General features: G+C 38.4%; 1 protein-coding gene across 2 annotated transcripts in view; it reads right to left on the bottom strand.

Annotated features, from left to right (window-relative positions):
* LRRN1 (leucine rich repeat neuronal 1) overlaps positions 1-17,839 on the bottom strand; it is a 35,826-nt gene that overhangs the window by 9,340 nt on the left and 8,647 nt on the right. Inside the window, exon 2 of one of the 2 annotated variants that reach the window (XM_044385025.3) lies at positions 17,546-17,603. The exons of the other annotated variant lie outside the window; for it this stretch is intronic. The gene's annotated coding sequence lies outside the window, so the exon portion shown is untranslated. The remainder of the gene's footprint in view (positions 1-17,545; positions 17,604-17,839) is intronic. 2 annotated transcript variants of the gene reach the window in all.

Below are 17,839 nucleotides of genomic sequence, written 5' to 3'. Positions count from 1 at the left end.
CTAAATTTTTGACCACCCGCCCCCCCCGAAAATGAAGAAAAATGCCTTCTTAGGACATGTGCTTTTATGCATACTGTCTTTGGTGGCCAAATTCACACTGTGTACATGTTTAGGAAAATCAGTTTTTTAGCTTTATTGGTCTCCAAATAGATCCAGAGCTAATGCAGCATTCGAATTTGCTTATCTTCTTTTAGGTATGGCTTAATAATGGGACAATGGGATTTTTGTTCAGTGAAGCTTTCCTTCTGGTTAAAAAATGCAATGTCTCGGGGCGCCTGGGTGGCTCAGTCATTAAGTGTCTGCCTCGGCTCAGGGTGTGATCCCAGAGTCCTGGGATCGAGTCCCGCATCAGGCTCCCTGCCCTGCTGGGAAGCCTGCTTCTTCCTCTCCCACTCCCCCTGCTTGTGTTCCCTCCCTCACTGGCTGTCTCTCTGTCAAATAAATAAATAAAATCTTTAAAAAAAAAAAAGCAATGTTTCAATATAAATTCTCCCTGTAGCCACTCTGTTGTGGGGGGGATGGGAACAAGGTGGAGCCAGACTGCAATAACTGGGTTGACCTCCCAGAAGTAATTTCCTGTGCTGAAGGCCACCTTGACTTTTGCTGCAGGTACAAGTGGATGATTCTTAGGCTCAAAAGGCTATACTTTTTTTTTTTTTAAGATTTATTTATTTATTTGACAGAGAGGAAGTGTAGCAGAGGGAGAGAGAGAATCTCAAGCTGTCTCCCCTCTGAGCACAGAGGCCAAAGTGGGGTTCAATGTGGGCTCGATGCAGGGCTTGGTCTCATGACCCTGAGACCATGACCCTAGCCAAAACCAAGAGTTGGTGAGATTGTGCATGACCTGAGCCAAAAGCAAGAGTCGGGTACTCAACTAACTGAGCCACCCAGGCATCTGGCTATAAGCTTTTGGAAACGGGAGTTTAAAGAGCGTGGCTTCTGCAGAGACAAGCCTGGTTTCAAATTCAGTTCTGTGACCTTGGACAAGTTACTGAAGCTTTCTTTCTGGGTCTCAGTTAATTTTTTTTAGAAAATGGAGATCATAGAATGTACTTTGCAAAGGTGGTGAGAGAATTGGGATGAGATGTTAAATGTAAAGCTTTTGGCAGAGGGCCTGGCACATAGCGAGTGCCCAATAGATGTTAGGTATTATTTACAGGTTTGATGTCTCATTGGATCTAGTCTTTTTAATGGGTGTTGAGTATGAAAGGAAGGAATAGGAAGTTGAAATCAGCAGAGGGTACCTTTTGTGCTATTAGCAACTATAAGTTTTGAAAAAAGCCTGGCCAGAGGCCTTCCTTTTTTTTTTTTTTTTTAAGATTTTATTTATTTATTTGACAGAGAGAGAGACAGCCAGCAAGAGAGGGAACACAAGCAGGGGGAGTGGGAGAGGAAGAAGCAGGCTGCCAGCAAAAGAGCCCGACATAGGGCTCGATCCAAGAACTCCGGCATCGCGCCCTGAGCCGAAGGCAGACGCTTAAGGACTGAGCCACTCAGGCGCCCCTAGGCCAGAGGCCTTCTAACAATGTAAATGGCTAGTGCAGGTGGAGCCAGAAAGAGAGAGAGATCACAGCAAATTCTTTCTGGAGGGTATATTTTATTTTCCTTGGGAAGAAAATAAGATCTTACACATACATTGTGAACACTGAATCTGCATGGGCTATTTTTTAAATTATTTTTTTAAAGTAATCTCTTCACCCACCCTGGGGCTCAAACTCTTGACCCTGAGATCAAGAGTCACATGCTGTACTGACTGAGCCAGCCAGGCACCCCTGCATGGATTATTTTTAAAGATATTAGTTTCTTGGACTTTTGTCTGGTCCCTGGCCCTTTCTGAATCTTAGATTTCTTTCTTCAACCATTTCCCCAAATTATGTTCCTTGTTCACACATTATCCAAAGCAAAACACCCTGTAGTGTGTGTTAGTGATCACAGATGGAGGGTTCATATGGGAGGAAGAGCTATAATAGTCTCCATAACACATTAAGGAAACAATAAAGTCTATCCCCTTGCAAGGACATAATGGAGCTTGCTGAGGCTCTTTTGCATAAGGAACTGTTCCTGAGAGCCCACATTATTCATCAGCAAGCAGTGCAGCAGCATGTCTGAGTGGGCCGAGCAACAGAATGAGGACACCAGGGAAGGGATTCTTAATTTTGGCTTCACCACAAACTTCCTAAGTGACCTTGAGCAAGTCTAGCAACTTTGTGTCCTATTTTATTTATCTTATAGTAAGTAGGTTGAAAGGAAAGGTAGTCACAGCTTCCCAGGCTAAGAGTGAACCTCAGGAAGTCATCAATCAACCCATTCTCCTGGTGTCATGCAAAACTACTTCTAGCTATTTTCTGAGAGGCAATCCTTCTTCTCTTCTTCCCTTCCTTTTTTGTTATTGAATTGTTATGGAAGCAACTAGCTTGATTATGCCAAGATCTCAAACTCCAGCACTTTCGGGGCTAGGTAGGTGAAGGCAGCTGAATCTAACACAGTCATGTAAAAAACTGGAGTGTGCATGGACTCCCAATTGTCCAAAAATGTTAACTGGGTAGCCAGACAAAAACCATATGCTTTCCAAGGCCTTTTATGGCCTGTGGCCAGTTTGCAACCTTTGAATTATAGATAAATATAATAACAATCATATCAGCTATAATGCTGAGCTAATGTATTTGGTAAGTAGATGATTAAATATCAATTTCAAACTATTATTGGCAAATACTCCATATGTGAAAACCTATAATTAGAGACTCAATATATTACAGTGTGAATCTTTGCTCTGAAGAAAACTTTAGTGGTTTTAAAAAAAGTGCTGCATTTACAAAAAATTCATTTTACACTCTTTTCTTTTGGAAGACCTAATTTTAAAGGCAGGCAGAACCTTATAGGTCCCCTAGGTCATCCCAGATGACCCAGTTAATTGGCAGAGAAACGAAATAAAACCCAAATGTCTTGATCCCTAATTCAGCATTTCCTAATCTGATCACTTTAAATGTTTATTGTTTTCATGGTTCCCAGAGAAAAATTTAATTGTCTGTTCTCTAGTTTTATTTTAGTTTTTTCTTTTCCTCCTTTTTCTTCTTGTATTTGTTATTATTATTAATTAATAAAGTCTCAAAAATTCTCTGGTATACTTGGGTAGTATAAATGCACTGCTGTGCAAAAAAGAGGGTAAACACAGTGATCTTTTGATTCCCCCTCATTTTCCTTCCCCTTTCAGTCCAGGGCAAATCCATCACACTGCAGGTGCAGTGTCGGCCAACATCTCTGGGAAAACGCAAAGGCGCAGCTGGTCTCCAAACTGAGCATAGAAGCTGGGGTCACAATTCATTCAGCTTCTAAGAGGAACTGGGCATGGACAGCACGTTAGCCCTTGCAGGAGGGTTGGCCAGGCACAGTAAACGGCAAGGCTAGACTAGATGGACTGAAGAATTACAAAAGAAACTTTAAAAAAAAGAAAGAAAGAAAAACGAAAAGCAGAAAGCCCACACACAGCCAGCTGGCATAAACCCAATCCAAGTAGGTGGCGTGGCATGGGGGGGGGGAACGTGCTTATGGAAGAGCCCTTGGGAATAACATCTATTTCAGATTCTCGTTTGGCTTCAACTGATCAAAGGCAAACAAGCCGACCTCCCTGTGAAGTATGAGAAACACGAATTGTGAAAGTTGGCCTCAGAGATCACGTAGCACATCTAAAACAGCTTCTCATTTTATAGAGGACAACTCAGAAGGGAGATGTTACCTGTTTGGAAGCCAAGCTTGACTCCATTCTACTCTCCAAACACATGATCCTTTACACTATAGAACTCCGCACTGCTTCACTTAGTGTAGCGTTAGTTGAAATTTATATTCTTGATCACTTGGGCAGGAACTAAAACTCTGAAGGATGTTAGCCTTTAGTGCTCTATTAATCAATTACCCTTTATTAGAAGCATAAGAAAACATCATTCAATTTAGGGAGTGAAATGGCTTGTTTAATAACCACCATTTTGACCTTTGATTAGGTAGGTCAGGGATAGGGTAGACAGCTCAATTGATCATCCTGATGGCCAACTTATTCCAAAAAATTAAGTCAGGTCAGCTTAACCACGTTCATTGATTTTTTTTTTTTTCTAATGTGGCAGTGAATTGATCATAGTTGATCTATTCTACATAAGCATGGCCAAATCACAAGTTTGATTTTTAGAATGTATAAATTAAACTTCTCTTAATTTGACAATGGATAATGTGTTGTGAACTCTGTGAGGGCATAGAAATTCAAATGTAGGAAATGTAAAGTGGATGTGAACAATTAGTAGGAGTTGGAAATGGGCATTCAAGATTGAAGAGGCCTCGTGAATAATATAATACTAGGAATATAACTTTAATAACATTTAATTTAATAAAAGACTATGTATTAACCGCTATAGTGAATGACTACATGTGTATGGTGTAAAATATATCATCCCTGTTTTTCACAGAGAAGTTGTCACTTGTTCAAGATCTCAAATAAGATAGCAGGTCAAGGGCATAGGAACCACGCCCTAAAGCTATCTAGCTCAGAATCCCTGTCTGGTTCTCAGGTAGTTTGAGAGGTAATGTGGTACGGAGACTGAAGCACTGGACCAACAGTTAGGGGATCCTTACCTCTAGTTTTGCCTCCAACTCAAATCATGCAGGCTATCTCTGCCCTACCTGTAAGTGTCGACGTTAGGCTAAATCTAGATGATGTCTTACTGCTTCTTCAGCTCCAGGATTTTAGGCATTTGATGATTCTTTTCTGGGTTTCTACTTTTAAAGGCACCCATGTAAGCAGCACTCCTTATGGCTGAGAGCAAAACACTTGGTCTTGGCTTTTAAAAAGAAAAAAACACTTTTTTTATTTTATTTTTTTAAGAAAAGGCATGGTCTCAAGAGGCAGACAGAGCTAAGTCCATATCCTGGCACTACCTATGGTGCTTTGGATAAATTGTCCACCTCCCTGGGTCTTGGTTTCCTTATCTGTTAGGAGATAACTCTAGATCTTCCTCATGAAAGAACAAGGCTTGAGCAGCAGCTAGTACAGAGTAGAATCTCAACAATCATAAATTTCCTTTTGAGTTCTCAACTTAGAAAATTAGAGTCAGGTACTAAAAACCTAAGTTATTATTTGCTCTTCCAACAAGGAAACTAATGGTTTTCTTGAAAATTATCTGGAACAGATATCCTTCCCTTCCGTCCTTCCTTTTGTTCTTTCTCCCACCTACCCTCCCTCTGTCCCTTCCACCTTCCCTTCCTTGCTTCCTTTTAAACCCATCCCTCATTTGGTGCTTTATTTTTTCCTCATGACTGTCCCCTTTCACAATGAGGAAACCATGCATAGAGATAGTAAGTAACTTGCACAAGACATGTAGCTAGACAGTGATAGAGCAGGATTCAGAGATAGCCTGACTCCAAAGCCTGTGCCCTAAACACTATCTCCCAAATGTCACATGGTCATCCCAAAGAACCCTCAATTTTGAAATGGATGAATCGGACTGTCAATGAAGTATCAGAAGTATAGATCAGGTGGCTGGGAGCATTTATAGCTCTTGAAAGCAATGCAGAGTCTTTGACTGGAGCTCAACAAATCACAGTGAAGGCCTAGGGATGGTTCATCTCTTTGCCAAATGGCTTGGTTACTACTGAGAAATTCTCTGTCCCTCGGGTAATGATAGAATAGATTTCTAGAATATATCTTCTAGAATACGAGAAAGGTTTTAAAGCAAAGGCACAGGAGCATTTCTGCAGTTTGGTTTGCAATGAATTTTACAGGAGAATCTGGTAGGTCCAAGATATTTTATTTTATTTTATTTTATTTTTTTTATTTTAATATGATTTCAGGTACATAAGCAGGTGTCCTCCATCAGACAAACAATGGGCAAAGCTCAAAAAAAAAAATCTCAAACTGCAAACCCCCCAAGTAGCACATCCCCCCTCTTTTCCAACTCATTTCCAGGATATATTTTCAAAGGCAATGTCATTTTTGGAAGAAAAAAGTTACACATTTATATTAATAAGACCATGCTAATTAAGTCTTTGCATGCTAGTTACTTAGGATTTCAATTTTGCAGTTTAATGGTAAACAGCTTTAAAGGATTCTCCTTTGCGGCTATGTTAATAAGTACATACTCCTCTAAGAGAGGTTGCATGACACCCAAAGCATTTCTGCTCCTAATTGTCTTGGAAAGAAATGTCCCAAATGAACAGAATCCTATACCAAAGAAACAAAAATAAAACAAGAGATGGGCATCTAGCAACATATTTTGATCTTAGTTACTCTGGGTGCAAAATACAAACAGTAAGCAAAGGGAATTAAATTGTTAGGCTAAAAAAGACAAGAAACATCCTTTCTAAATAATGAGGAATTTTCTAGCCATATTAACACTGCCCATTATTTACATCTAATGTTCATTGCAGGGTCATCCTGGCTGAGTAGCAGTTAGCACTTACTAATAGCACTTAGCTCTTACTATGCAGCATGCATAGCACTAAGCACTTCACACAAATTATTTTATTTAATGCTTACAACCGCATGAGATGGAAACCATTCCCCCCCCCCTTTTTACCGATGATGAAATGGAGACTCAGATATAATGAAGCAATCTGGTCAAGGTCTTGGGGCCAGGACAGTGGTGGAGGTTCTATGTGAATATAGGCACCTGAGGCCAGAGCCCAAATCATGCTCCTCCCATCCCAGCCTGTCTGGGCAGGGGGAGTCCTTGCCAATATTTTAATCTGCCAGAACTAGAATGAGTATCACAGGGCAGGGACCCTGTTTCTGTTTTGTTCACAGTGAGTCACCCAGGGCCAGGCACTAGCCTGCTATCTACCTCATGGGTACTCAATAAATAAATAACTGAATCAATTAAAATGTGCTTTCCAGGTACGCAAATATAGCAATAATTTTAAGCTTGCAAATACAGTGCTGCTGGGTCTCTTCTACACTTGGACTGATATAAAAACAAATAAAAAACCTTGCCATTTAAGCACATATCTGCTCCCCATACAGCCTAATCCTTGTGGTTTAGGAAAAACCTGCTCTCATTCTTTTCTCCAGACTCCAGTGAAATCTAGACTCAGACTAAATGCAAAAGAGGTCCAATAAACTGGTGCCTAATTTAATTAGAGTAACTAAACACTGATTGGGTGTTTACTGTGCCACTGGGCCAGAAAGACCAGACCCTACCCTTAAAGAGTTTATAATCCTGTGGGGAGAGAAGACAAATGACTGAGTAGCTATGTGGATCCTTGGGAAGGAGAACAGAAGAGTTGCCAACCTGTGCTGGCTCCATCAGCACTAGTCAGTACAACTCTCTGCAATGACAGAAATGTTCTGTATTGACACTCCCTGATTGGGTAGCTCTTAAGTACGAACTGAATACTTGAAATGTGGCTGGTGTGAATGAGAAATGGAATTTAAAATTTTTGAATTGTGAAACAAAATTTCTGCTAAGCCAACCAATTTTTGGTATTTTGTTGCAGCAGTCCTAGGAAATTAATATGCTGCTCTATGGGCATCAACTACTCTATTTTTATATGAATGCTTATTTTATTAAATACTTAAGGTGCTGACTCTCCTCACCCTCCTTCTCCCCACGGCATACCTACTACACATAAGAACTGATTATGAAAGGAGATGTTTTCTACTGTTGCCTGTAATCTTAGGGATGGTGAAATACCCATTTCTTAATTTTAAAAGTGGTGGTAAACTGAATGATCTTTGCAGCTTCTTCTTCTAGGACCTAGGAAGCAATACTAATATTTTTTATGAACTATCTCAGCTCTATGCCAAAATAATTTTTCCTCCAATATTTTAAAAGTCATATACTTTGAAGAATTCTTGAACCTGTGGTCTTTCAAATCCCTTTTTAAAAAGCTGAGATTCTGTGACAGGCAAAGTAGGACCAAGAAAAACAATTTTTTTTCTCTGTTTAAATCAGTTGTAGGATCAAGAAAGTTTTTTTTTTTTCTTTGTAAGAAATTAGCTATTTGCATTGCTGGAATCATAAAGTAGCAATTTAACGTTATTGAATTGAGAAACTGACAGAAGGCTAAACAGAACAAAACATGAATCAACAACTGGGCTATTTTTATTGCTCCTTTTTAGTACCAGCAAGTGTAGTGATATAAAAACTACCATGAAATCAATTACTTTTATTCTTTTTACAAATTATTTTAATTCTCCTCCCATAATATGTCTATATGAAATAATTGCTTTGCAATTACCGACATGATTAAACGTTAAATAAATGTAAAATCTTCAGTTTGGCAGCCTTATCTGCCTAGAAGGCTCAGTTTCATTACTTCTTTTTAAGTACTTCACAGTATATTGCTTAGTATTTTCACTGCAGACATAGATTTTACCATGCCACATTAATAAATGTTACATAAGGAGCCAGTTGCTACAATGGCTCCTGCTTATACATTCAAAACTACAGATAGACCAATGACATAGCAGACTTACCATAGTTGGTACTGAAAGTGCCAATATGTAGGCTGCTAATACCAATACTGTAGATTTTTGGATGCCAACCAAATAAAGCAATTCCATTAGACTATATCAGATTTGCTTTTGCTCCCAGACCAAATTAAAGTTTAGTTCGTAATAGTGAAAATAACTTCTCATCAAGAAAATGGCAAACATTTTTCACATCCTTTTCAGAGTATTTACTGTATTTTTCTTTGCTCAAAAAGAGTTCTATACCATCTTTTGTTATATTTTTAATCCACTAATAATCCTTATTAATTATCTGACATTTTAACAAAATTTTTACTTAAAAACATGAAATATCCAATGACCTTAAGATGGGAGCCTATACTTTTAGCTCAGATCTAATGATATTATTTATCTACAGACTCTGACTGCTTAGAATTTGCCAATTAGAAGACAAAGTGGTTGTTTAAACTTTAGACAGAGAAAATGTCAAAAACATATCCCTTCTACATTAAAATGTTCCTTTAACAGGTGGAGACTGATATATGGAAGTGCACATATATTTAGCATTAAAGCTCCTGTTACTCAAGGTTAAAGACAGACCTGTTTGGGTAAATGACAGTACTTGCCCATCAACTTGATAGACCTCAAGCACATTGTATTTCTACAGAATGCCATCTCTTTTAAAGAAGCAAAATAAAGCCATCTGCCCCTCGATTCTTAAAATAAACTTGGTTTCCAGTTATTTTTCTCAATTATTTTTTATGATCTTCTAATAAAGGAGCTGAAGAGCTTGATGTTCATTTGAGAGAATGAATATAGTAAAGTGTGCCTGCCTGTTTAAACCTCTCTGATGGCTTGGGGCTGCAGCGGCTTTCTAAGGAAGTATCACAGTGGCCAAAGGACAGGATAGAGAGGATACAAAACAAAGGGGTAGCACCATGGAAAGAGCTTTACGTTCTCACAGGACCCAGTGGAGGCAGATGTGATTATTTTTGTTTTTATAAATGACTTCAGGGTTCAGAGATTAAGTGACCTATCAGAATTCCCACAGCAATTGGTCAAAGAGTTGAGATTAAATTCAAGTTTGTTGTGTTCTGAAGTCAGAGCCTTTTCTGTGATACTACCTGCTTCAGTCGTCTTATTGGATCTCCAGAAACACTGTGAGTGCAAACAGCATTCTCTTATGTACACATAAGAAAACTAACTTGTAGAGTAAAACCTCGGTTAGCCAAAAGATTAAGGGAATTTGCAAATTTAATTTTCTGGGTAGCTGAAGGTTTCCTAGAAAGCTTTTAGTTTTAGTAGCTTTAATACCCGCTTTCTTGCTTTTGGTAAAGGTAGTTATGCTTTAGGTTTTTTAAGGACATTTTTCTTCAAGCCCTGATAATGAACTCATATTGGAAATCTTTTTTTCCCCAAATGTAAAGTCTTGATTTTTAACTTATTTTCTTCCAATTTTCACTTTTCTCCTAAACGTGCACTCCAGAGGAAAAAATTCTAGTTAATTAGAACTTCTGGTAATCAGGTTTTAAAATTGTTTTGGTAAACGAAAATCAGGTGAAACGTTCCTCCCTGAATTTGAAATTGTTTCTTATTATAGATTCTTCTTGATGCCAGTGTGCTCCCCTATGTTAGTATGCATTTGAAACTAATGGTCCAATACTCAAAGTGCTCAGATCCTTGATGACCTGGACACCATAAATCCACCAGAGCAAATTAGTGGGATGGTCCTTAATTACACAGTTTAGGCTTTGTGTAATCAAATGGTTCAAAGGAACAGCTGAGAACATTAAAATGCCAGCAGGTATTATAAATCATAGTGCTTTCTATAGTCTTTCTTTTACTCACGTGTTTTGTTAAATTGAAAGTAAAAAGAATAACTTTAGTCGAATATCCATATTGTCATTTATAGCCATTAAAACATAAAATAATGCACTGCTATTAAAAGATCATCTTTATTATTTACCTCCTAGTTGTCTAACAGAAATTGCAGTTATATTTTAAACTTTAAATATAGGAATCATTTTTGTTAGTGAGACAAAATTAAAGTTATCTCTTAGAAAGGTAGACTAAATAAAAAGGCTATCTCTAAATAAAATACAATTTAGATAAATTGCAGTGCAATCTTATCTATCTAGGACTAACGTGCACCTTAAAAGTTTTCTGTAGAGTTTTAGATTTAAGGGGACACAATTTAAATTGTGGAATGTTCAAATTGTTATAATGGAGAGGAAATATATTTTAATGGTGGTTTATTACTTCAAATGATATTTAAATGAGGATAATGAAGACCATATTTGAAAACAAGCCCAGCAAATGAGATTCATTTTCTTGGAGAATTAAGCAACTTTAAGTAGTAAGCTTCGGCAACTTGGCATAAAATGTGTAGCTTATATTTGCTTCAGGGCTTTTAAGTCTCAAAAATCTAACTATCACCCATGTTAGCACTCAAGAGAAAATTCTGGGTTAAGAAGTATTACCATCTGCATGTGGCCGGTAATTCAGTACCATTCCAAATGCCCATAGGAGTGATAGACATCAACCAGAATGGCTTACTGAATAGGAATTCTATTTAAGGTCCTGGGGGTCATGGGGCAGGAAACAGGACATTCTTGGTGAAGGGGAAGGCGTATGCAAAACAGTGGTGTCCTGAGCCAATTGTCAGCATTTCTTTCCAAATCCAAGTTCAGAAACATCGTGTCAGTAACTTAAAATTGGTCCTGCCTGTATTTACACCCCAGAAATTGGTGAGCATTACAAATGAGGGCTTTATGTTTTTGGAGAACTGGCTGTTAAACATTTACCAGCACACCACAGATGTAAAGGTACCAAAGCAGCAGAGCTTGAATAGGTACATGGAGCAGGAACTATTTCATTTTGAACTATTTCATTTTGAATGGGATTTAAGATCTACCAAGCTAGGAATGGAAGTCAAGACAGAAAAGTTAGATGGGGGATGCCTGGGTGGCTCAGTCGGTTAAGCATTTGCCTTTGGTTTGGGTCATGATCCCAGGGTCCTGGGTATCGAGTCCCACAACAGGCTCCTTGCTCAGCGGGGAGCCTGCTTCTCCCTCTGCTTGTGTTCTCTCTCTCTCCCTGACAAATAAATAAAATTCTTAAAAAAAAAAAAAGGTTGGATGGTACCTAGATAAGGAGGGCCTTTAATGCTTCACTAAGGAGTTTTCTTTCATTTATTATCCTTGTTCAAGACCTAGCAGAAAGCAGATGGTACATTCAAAAAGGAGTGACCAAAGCAAGTTCTAAAAAAGGAACCATTTATGAGGCATGGACAAGGTGTAGGTAAGCTCACAGAGGATGGCCAAACACCCCCGAGCTAGTTGCTCCAAGAAGCAAAAGCCAACAAGAAGCCAGGTGGCAAAGGACCCATTGATGCAGTCCATTTGAGTCTGATGCCCAGAGAACAAAGAAAAGTGGAGAAGGGCAGAATGGCTCTGGAAGGGTATAGAAAATATCCAGCACAGCCCCACAGCAAGTGGGGACCACTAAACATCTTGTAATGGGAACTGTGGGTTCACTTCTATAATTTAGAAAAATTTATCCACCAGCTATGTATAAGACTGACTGGAGAGGGAACATGATGGATATAGGGAAACCCATTAAGAAGCACTCACCAAACTGAGCGCCTCAGAGGGGAGGGGGGTGGGGGAATGGGATAGACTGGGGATGGGTAGTAAGGAGGGCACGTATTGCATGGTGCACTGGGTGTTATACGCAACTAATGAATCATCGAACTTTACATCGGAAACCAGGGATGTACTGTATGGTGACTAACATAATATAATTAAAAAAAAATTAAAATAAAAAAAAAAAAAGAAGCACTCACAATAAGCTAAGTAAGAGGTATGGAACTGGGATTGTGATGATAAGCACAGAGAAGGCCCATTATTTAGGAAACAATGGAGACGTAAAGTAGGGAGGTAATTATTAGATATTACACTTGACTAGATGCAGAGAGGGAATTATTTAGGAAACAAAGGAGACATATAAGTAGGGAGATAACTATTAGATATTACACTTGACTAGATGTAGAAATGGGAAAGGGAAGAGTTAAAAACAATATCAAGGTATTCTGCCTGTTTGACTTTGATGATAATGGTTGCCAAAACAAGATAGGGGCATACAAGAGTAAGAGCTCACTTTGAAAGTGGGCTGAGTTTCCATTTGTGTGATTAGAGGGTGGGAAGAAAGGTCAGAGCACACTTTCCTCCAGTTTTCTCCTTGCTGAGCCAGTTTATGGTGGCTTTGTTCTTCTGCAGAAGGCTATGGTATACTCTTGTACAGCCATAGCTCATTGTGGATCCTAGAAACCACTGCATCCCTTTGACTCTTTGGTGATGTAATTTTAGGGTGAAAATAGCCAGCAGGCATTTGGAGTTTGGGAGTGAAGTTATAGAGAAGTTGGATGTTTTTCTCATGACGATCTAGTATAGAAGACTTAAGATCTCAAGAGGCATAGAGAGAAAATGAAAGGGCTCAGGGGAGCCAGAGATGTACTACCATAAAACGGTACAAGGTGAAGGTTAACTCTGCATCTTACTGAAAAGTAAGTGACTATCTCCACCATCTCCTTTGATAACTATTTGGTGATAGTGTCTGAATTTAGTTATATGTCAATACAAAGATGGAGCTAAAACAAATTATTATAGGGACATGCATTAGCAATTTAGTGTTGAAATGATCTCTGCATTATGAACCATAATAATTGAGATGAGGTAGAAAAGTAGATCTCTCCATGGAGGACAAATCAATAACAACGAGGTTTTATGGTCATTCGTGCTCTAATGAAATTACTTCCCATCTAAATCTCTTGGAGGATCTTGAACACTCAACATCCGTCACCTCTTTCATGTTAACACCAGCCAGATGTGGCTAAGTGCAATTTACATAATGGAGATCATGAACAAAAATAGTATTTCATACATGAAGCATGTGCATGCCAAGCAAGAGGGATTTTTAAAGAGATCCCCAAACTAGTATTACAAAAAAATACATCTGTGGGCAACACAGGCGATATGCTATATCAATTACCCAGTACCTTAATCAGGGGTTCATCTACAATAGAAGGGAAATGTATTACAAGGGGGAAGATAGGCAATAGAAAGCAAATAATAAAGGAAGGTAAACTAAATTACTAGACATTATGTGCCACTTTCACATACATTATATCTTTAAGAGTCACACAGAAAATGAAGGACAGTGTGTGCCCTTTAGCTCTTGGAGCTTGGCACGTGCCAGTCCAAACATGCCAGGCACTAGCATGTCACTCAACCAGCCAAAGCCCCAGAAACCTTGCTTATGTGATTCGTTTCTCCAGACATTCAAGCCTTCTGTCATCTTCCCCCTTCCATGACTAGATTCAACACATCCCATCCCTTCCACACATAATGCACACTCTCCTTTTGTGGAATTTCATATAACAAGCAATTCTGTTTTCTCTGAACTCCAAATATATTTTAGAGGAAGGGGCAAAGGAAGGTTTGAGATTAATGATCTCCCTTTTTTTCTATTCTAAGCCACACTGGTCTTCTCTGTGTTCCTCAAACCCATCAAGCTCCTTCCAACATCCAGGGCTTGGCTTGCAAAGCTCTTGTCTTGCACTCCCCGTCCTTGAGTAACTCATTTATCCTTGAGATTTTGATTGAAATGTCACTTCTTTAGGAAGGATTTCTCTTATAATCCTCCATGTAATATTCTTTTCTCTTCTGGCCTTGTGTACTTCTCTTTCACTGGACTCAACACAGCCATACTTCTACATTTACTTGTGTGGTAATTGGATTAATGCTATTATCCCCATCAGATGGCAAGCCCCACATGGGAATGGACCATATTTCATCTGTTTTGCTTGCCACTGTATCATCAGCTCACAGAAGATCTGCACAGAGGTGGTGGTGTTGATATTTGCCAAATGACTTAAGTGAACAACTGTTATGTTCTAAGCACTGTCTCAAGTGCTGTTCCACATATTCTCATAACAACCCTGTGGGTTCATATTATTCCTCCATTCTATAGATGAGAGAGCTTGGGGGTCAAATAAATTGAGTCTTTTAGCCAAGATCACACAGCTAGTATGTAAAAGAGTTGAGATTCATACCCAGACCCATCTCATCTGAGTTCTGTCTTCTTTCTTTTTTGTTGTGGAATTTCTATAGATGATCACTTAATTATTTTCTGTCTTGTTTCTATTCATCCTTTCTCCCCAGTGAGTCTCAAAACTCATTTGGGATGGAAGTAACACCATGTACATTTTTTTTTTCATCCCCCACATCACCCTTCTAATAGCACTTGATATTCTACATGCATTTAATGAATACTTTTTGATTAATAACACTTCCTTGGCATTAATATCATAAAAGCATCCCCAAATGAGTTCAACTTTCTGTAATAACCTCTTAAAATAGTAAGGCAGTGCATCTCTGATATAATACAGGTTTATAATCTACTCATTTCTACCGAACTATATAGGAAATAATTTTGTAAAAATTTTTTTAGAAAAAGCAGTATGACAAAATGAAATAGATAGGATATGAAAATCCCTTTCCTCTTTCATTCAATGGCTATTTGCTAAGTGCATTTTCCATGTGCCAAGTGTTCTTCTAGGTGCCAAGGATCCAAGTCTAAGTAAGTCATAGTCTTCCCTCATGGAGCTGCTGTTGGTGGTATTATTAAGGAGATGAAAGTAAATAATCCTAAATTAAGATAACACATCCTATACTTGGAGTGAGAACAAGCAACTGTGGGAAAATCAAGAACATTGTGACTAACTCAGCCTGGGGGAAAACCAGAGCAAGAACCTGGTCCTATATACTTATTAGCTCTAAAATATTGGGCCAATTCCTTGTCTCAGTTTTTTTCATCTTTAAAGTGGGGATAATACCTCCCAGAGTTGCTGTGTACTTCTCTCAGCACACTTAGAAAATGCTACTTATTGGCCTACAAGAGTTGCCGGAGGCGACTAGCTTGGTGGTGGGTACTAGCTGTCCCCAAGAGCTAAGAGTATAGATATCTCCAATTACCTGTAAATGCAGTACCTATCAACTGGGGAACTTTGACTAGGAAGATTAAACAAGACAATGAAAATGAAGTTCTTTGTAAATAACTGTTATTTCTAGCTCCAAAAGAACTCAAAGAGTAATGAGGCAGTTAATACATATTCTCAATGCTCTCCTTTGTGTATATATGAAAATCTGCTAACTCTAACAGGATAGAGGCTAAGTCTCCTTAAGGGTTACTTGATTTAGCTTGCCTGGTGACCCCCTCTTGATTCGTAATTGACCCTGCTACTAAAAGGACTTTTGGTTACACTGCACTGGGTTCTAATCTGGTCCCAACCAGGAGACTTGCAGTTTGGTCCAGAAGCAAAATAACGACGTTAAAAAGATGATGATACCAAGAATCAACAATAACAGTGGTAGCAGCATGATTTATTGAGCACTTACAAGATGCTAACCATTGTTCTAAGAGTTTCACAGGCCCCAACAACTTCATTATATAACACTGGATCCTTCGGAGTTGAAGCTTTTGGGTCTGCTAGTTTTGACAATGTCTTGAATTCAGTTCCTCTTTGAGGAATGGTAGCTGTGAACCAAAGCTGTTCTCTCTGGTTAGAAAATTGATTATATGAACAACTTAGGGGCATTATAATATTTCCAGAGTCAGAAAAGATAGAGTGGATACAGAACGTAATATAGAAACAAACAAAAAGGCTGTAATATTCCTCTGTCTGCCGTTTCTTTTAAAGCATATCAGCTGACTTAAGATTTCTTGAATGGGCAAATAGAAATCTCTCTTGGGGTCTACCACGAAGGTGACAGCCATGTGAACTACTGACTTCACAAACATCTAATCTGAATCTTGTTGTCTCTTAAAATCCCTCCACGTGCCATCCTTGTAATGCAGACACCATATATTCAGAAAGGTCAGATTTCAATATAATAACACTTCTACTAATTGCTCCTATTTACAAAGTACTTACCTTGGTCCACGAACTGTGCAAAGGGCTGTAAATGCATGATCTCATTGAACGAGTCAAATGATACTATAAGGCAGGTCCTATTAACTTTATTTTACAGATGAGGATACTGAGGTTCAGTGAAATCACTCCAGACCACACTGTAAAGATGCAATTTTGGAACTAATTCCTCCCAACTCTTAGTCCTGTCTAGTTATCCACTCTTTTTGCCCTGCCTTGGGCTATACATCCTGTAACACTATGGTAGTGACTCACATTGTTCTGATGTATCACTTGAATGTCAGAAAGATCCCTTAAAGCAAAACAATCTTTAGAAGCAAACTCAAGTAGTTTTTAATATTGCTAGCAGTTTTAAGCTCTTATAAAAATCATTCAATACTTTTCATTAAGAGTCAGGAATCTAAATTCTGCAAATTTCAAAGATACAAACTTTCCTCAAAATTAATCATTTTACTTCTGTCTTTTTTCTGTGTAATAGAAAGATGCTTTTCAGTTTTTAGAAACCTTCTAAATTTAGACAATGATGATATAACACTATACAGTGTGATGGTAATGATTATAAGAATGCAATCTTTATGCATTTCTATTCACTAAAATTTTTTTTATCTTAACTATGATTTAAAAATATGCTGTTAATGGGGTGCCTGGGTAGCTCAGTTGGTTGAGCATCCGACTCTCGATATTGGCTCAGGTCATGGTCTTCAGATAGTGGTACTGAGCTCCCACATTGGCTCTGTACTCAGCAGGGAGTCTGCTTGAGACTCTCTCCCTCTCCCTCTGTCCTTCCTCCTGCTCTCTCTCTCTAAAATAAATAAATCTTTAAAAAATAATGCTGTTAATAATGCCAATATAAATTTAAAGAATAATTCAATGATGATTGGTTAAATAAAAATACCAAGGTAGATTTCAAAATTTAAATAAAATACATCATGTTTCATTTTATATAAACCTCACTTTAATAATGGAATTACAGAATTTTTAGGGCTAGATGGGCTATGAGAGCTAGTCTAGTCCAATTCTTTTGTTTTATAGCTGCAATTAAAGATGAAGAAACATAGCCCAGTGCTTTAACAGTGCAAGTTCAGACTCAGACAGACCCAAGTTCACACCCTTGCTCTGCCACTTACCAGCTCTGAAACTATCTGTCATCCACAGTCACAGAGCCAGTTCTTGCAAGTGCCCTGCCTAGAAAGCAAGACCGTTATAAACTGAGAATTCAAATAAAAGACTCTCTCCTCTAAAACAGATGTATATTCATTCATTCATTCATTCATTCATTCATTTGACAAATATTTATTGAGTATAAACTAGTTGTATGACCTTGGGCAAGTTACTTGTTTTGTGCCTTCGTTTCCTGCACTGTAAAGTGGGTATCCATATTACAGAGTTTTTGCAAGGATTAAATGAGTTAATGCATATAA

This window comes from Ursus arctos, unplaced genomic scaffold (genome assembly GCF_023065955.2).
Source record: "Ursus arctos isolate Adak ecotype North America unplaced genomic scaffold, UrsArc2.0 scaffold_14, whole genome shotgun sequence".
Taxonomy (NCBI): Eukaryota; Metazoa; Chordata; class Mammalia; order Carnivora; family Ursidae; genus Ursus; species Ursus arctos.
This window is presented reverse-complemented; position numbering and strand designations above follow the sequence as displayed.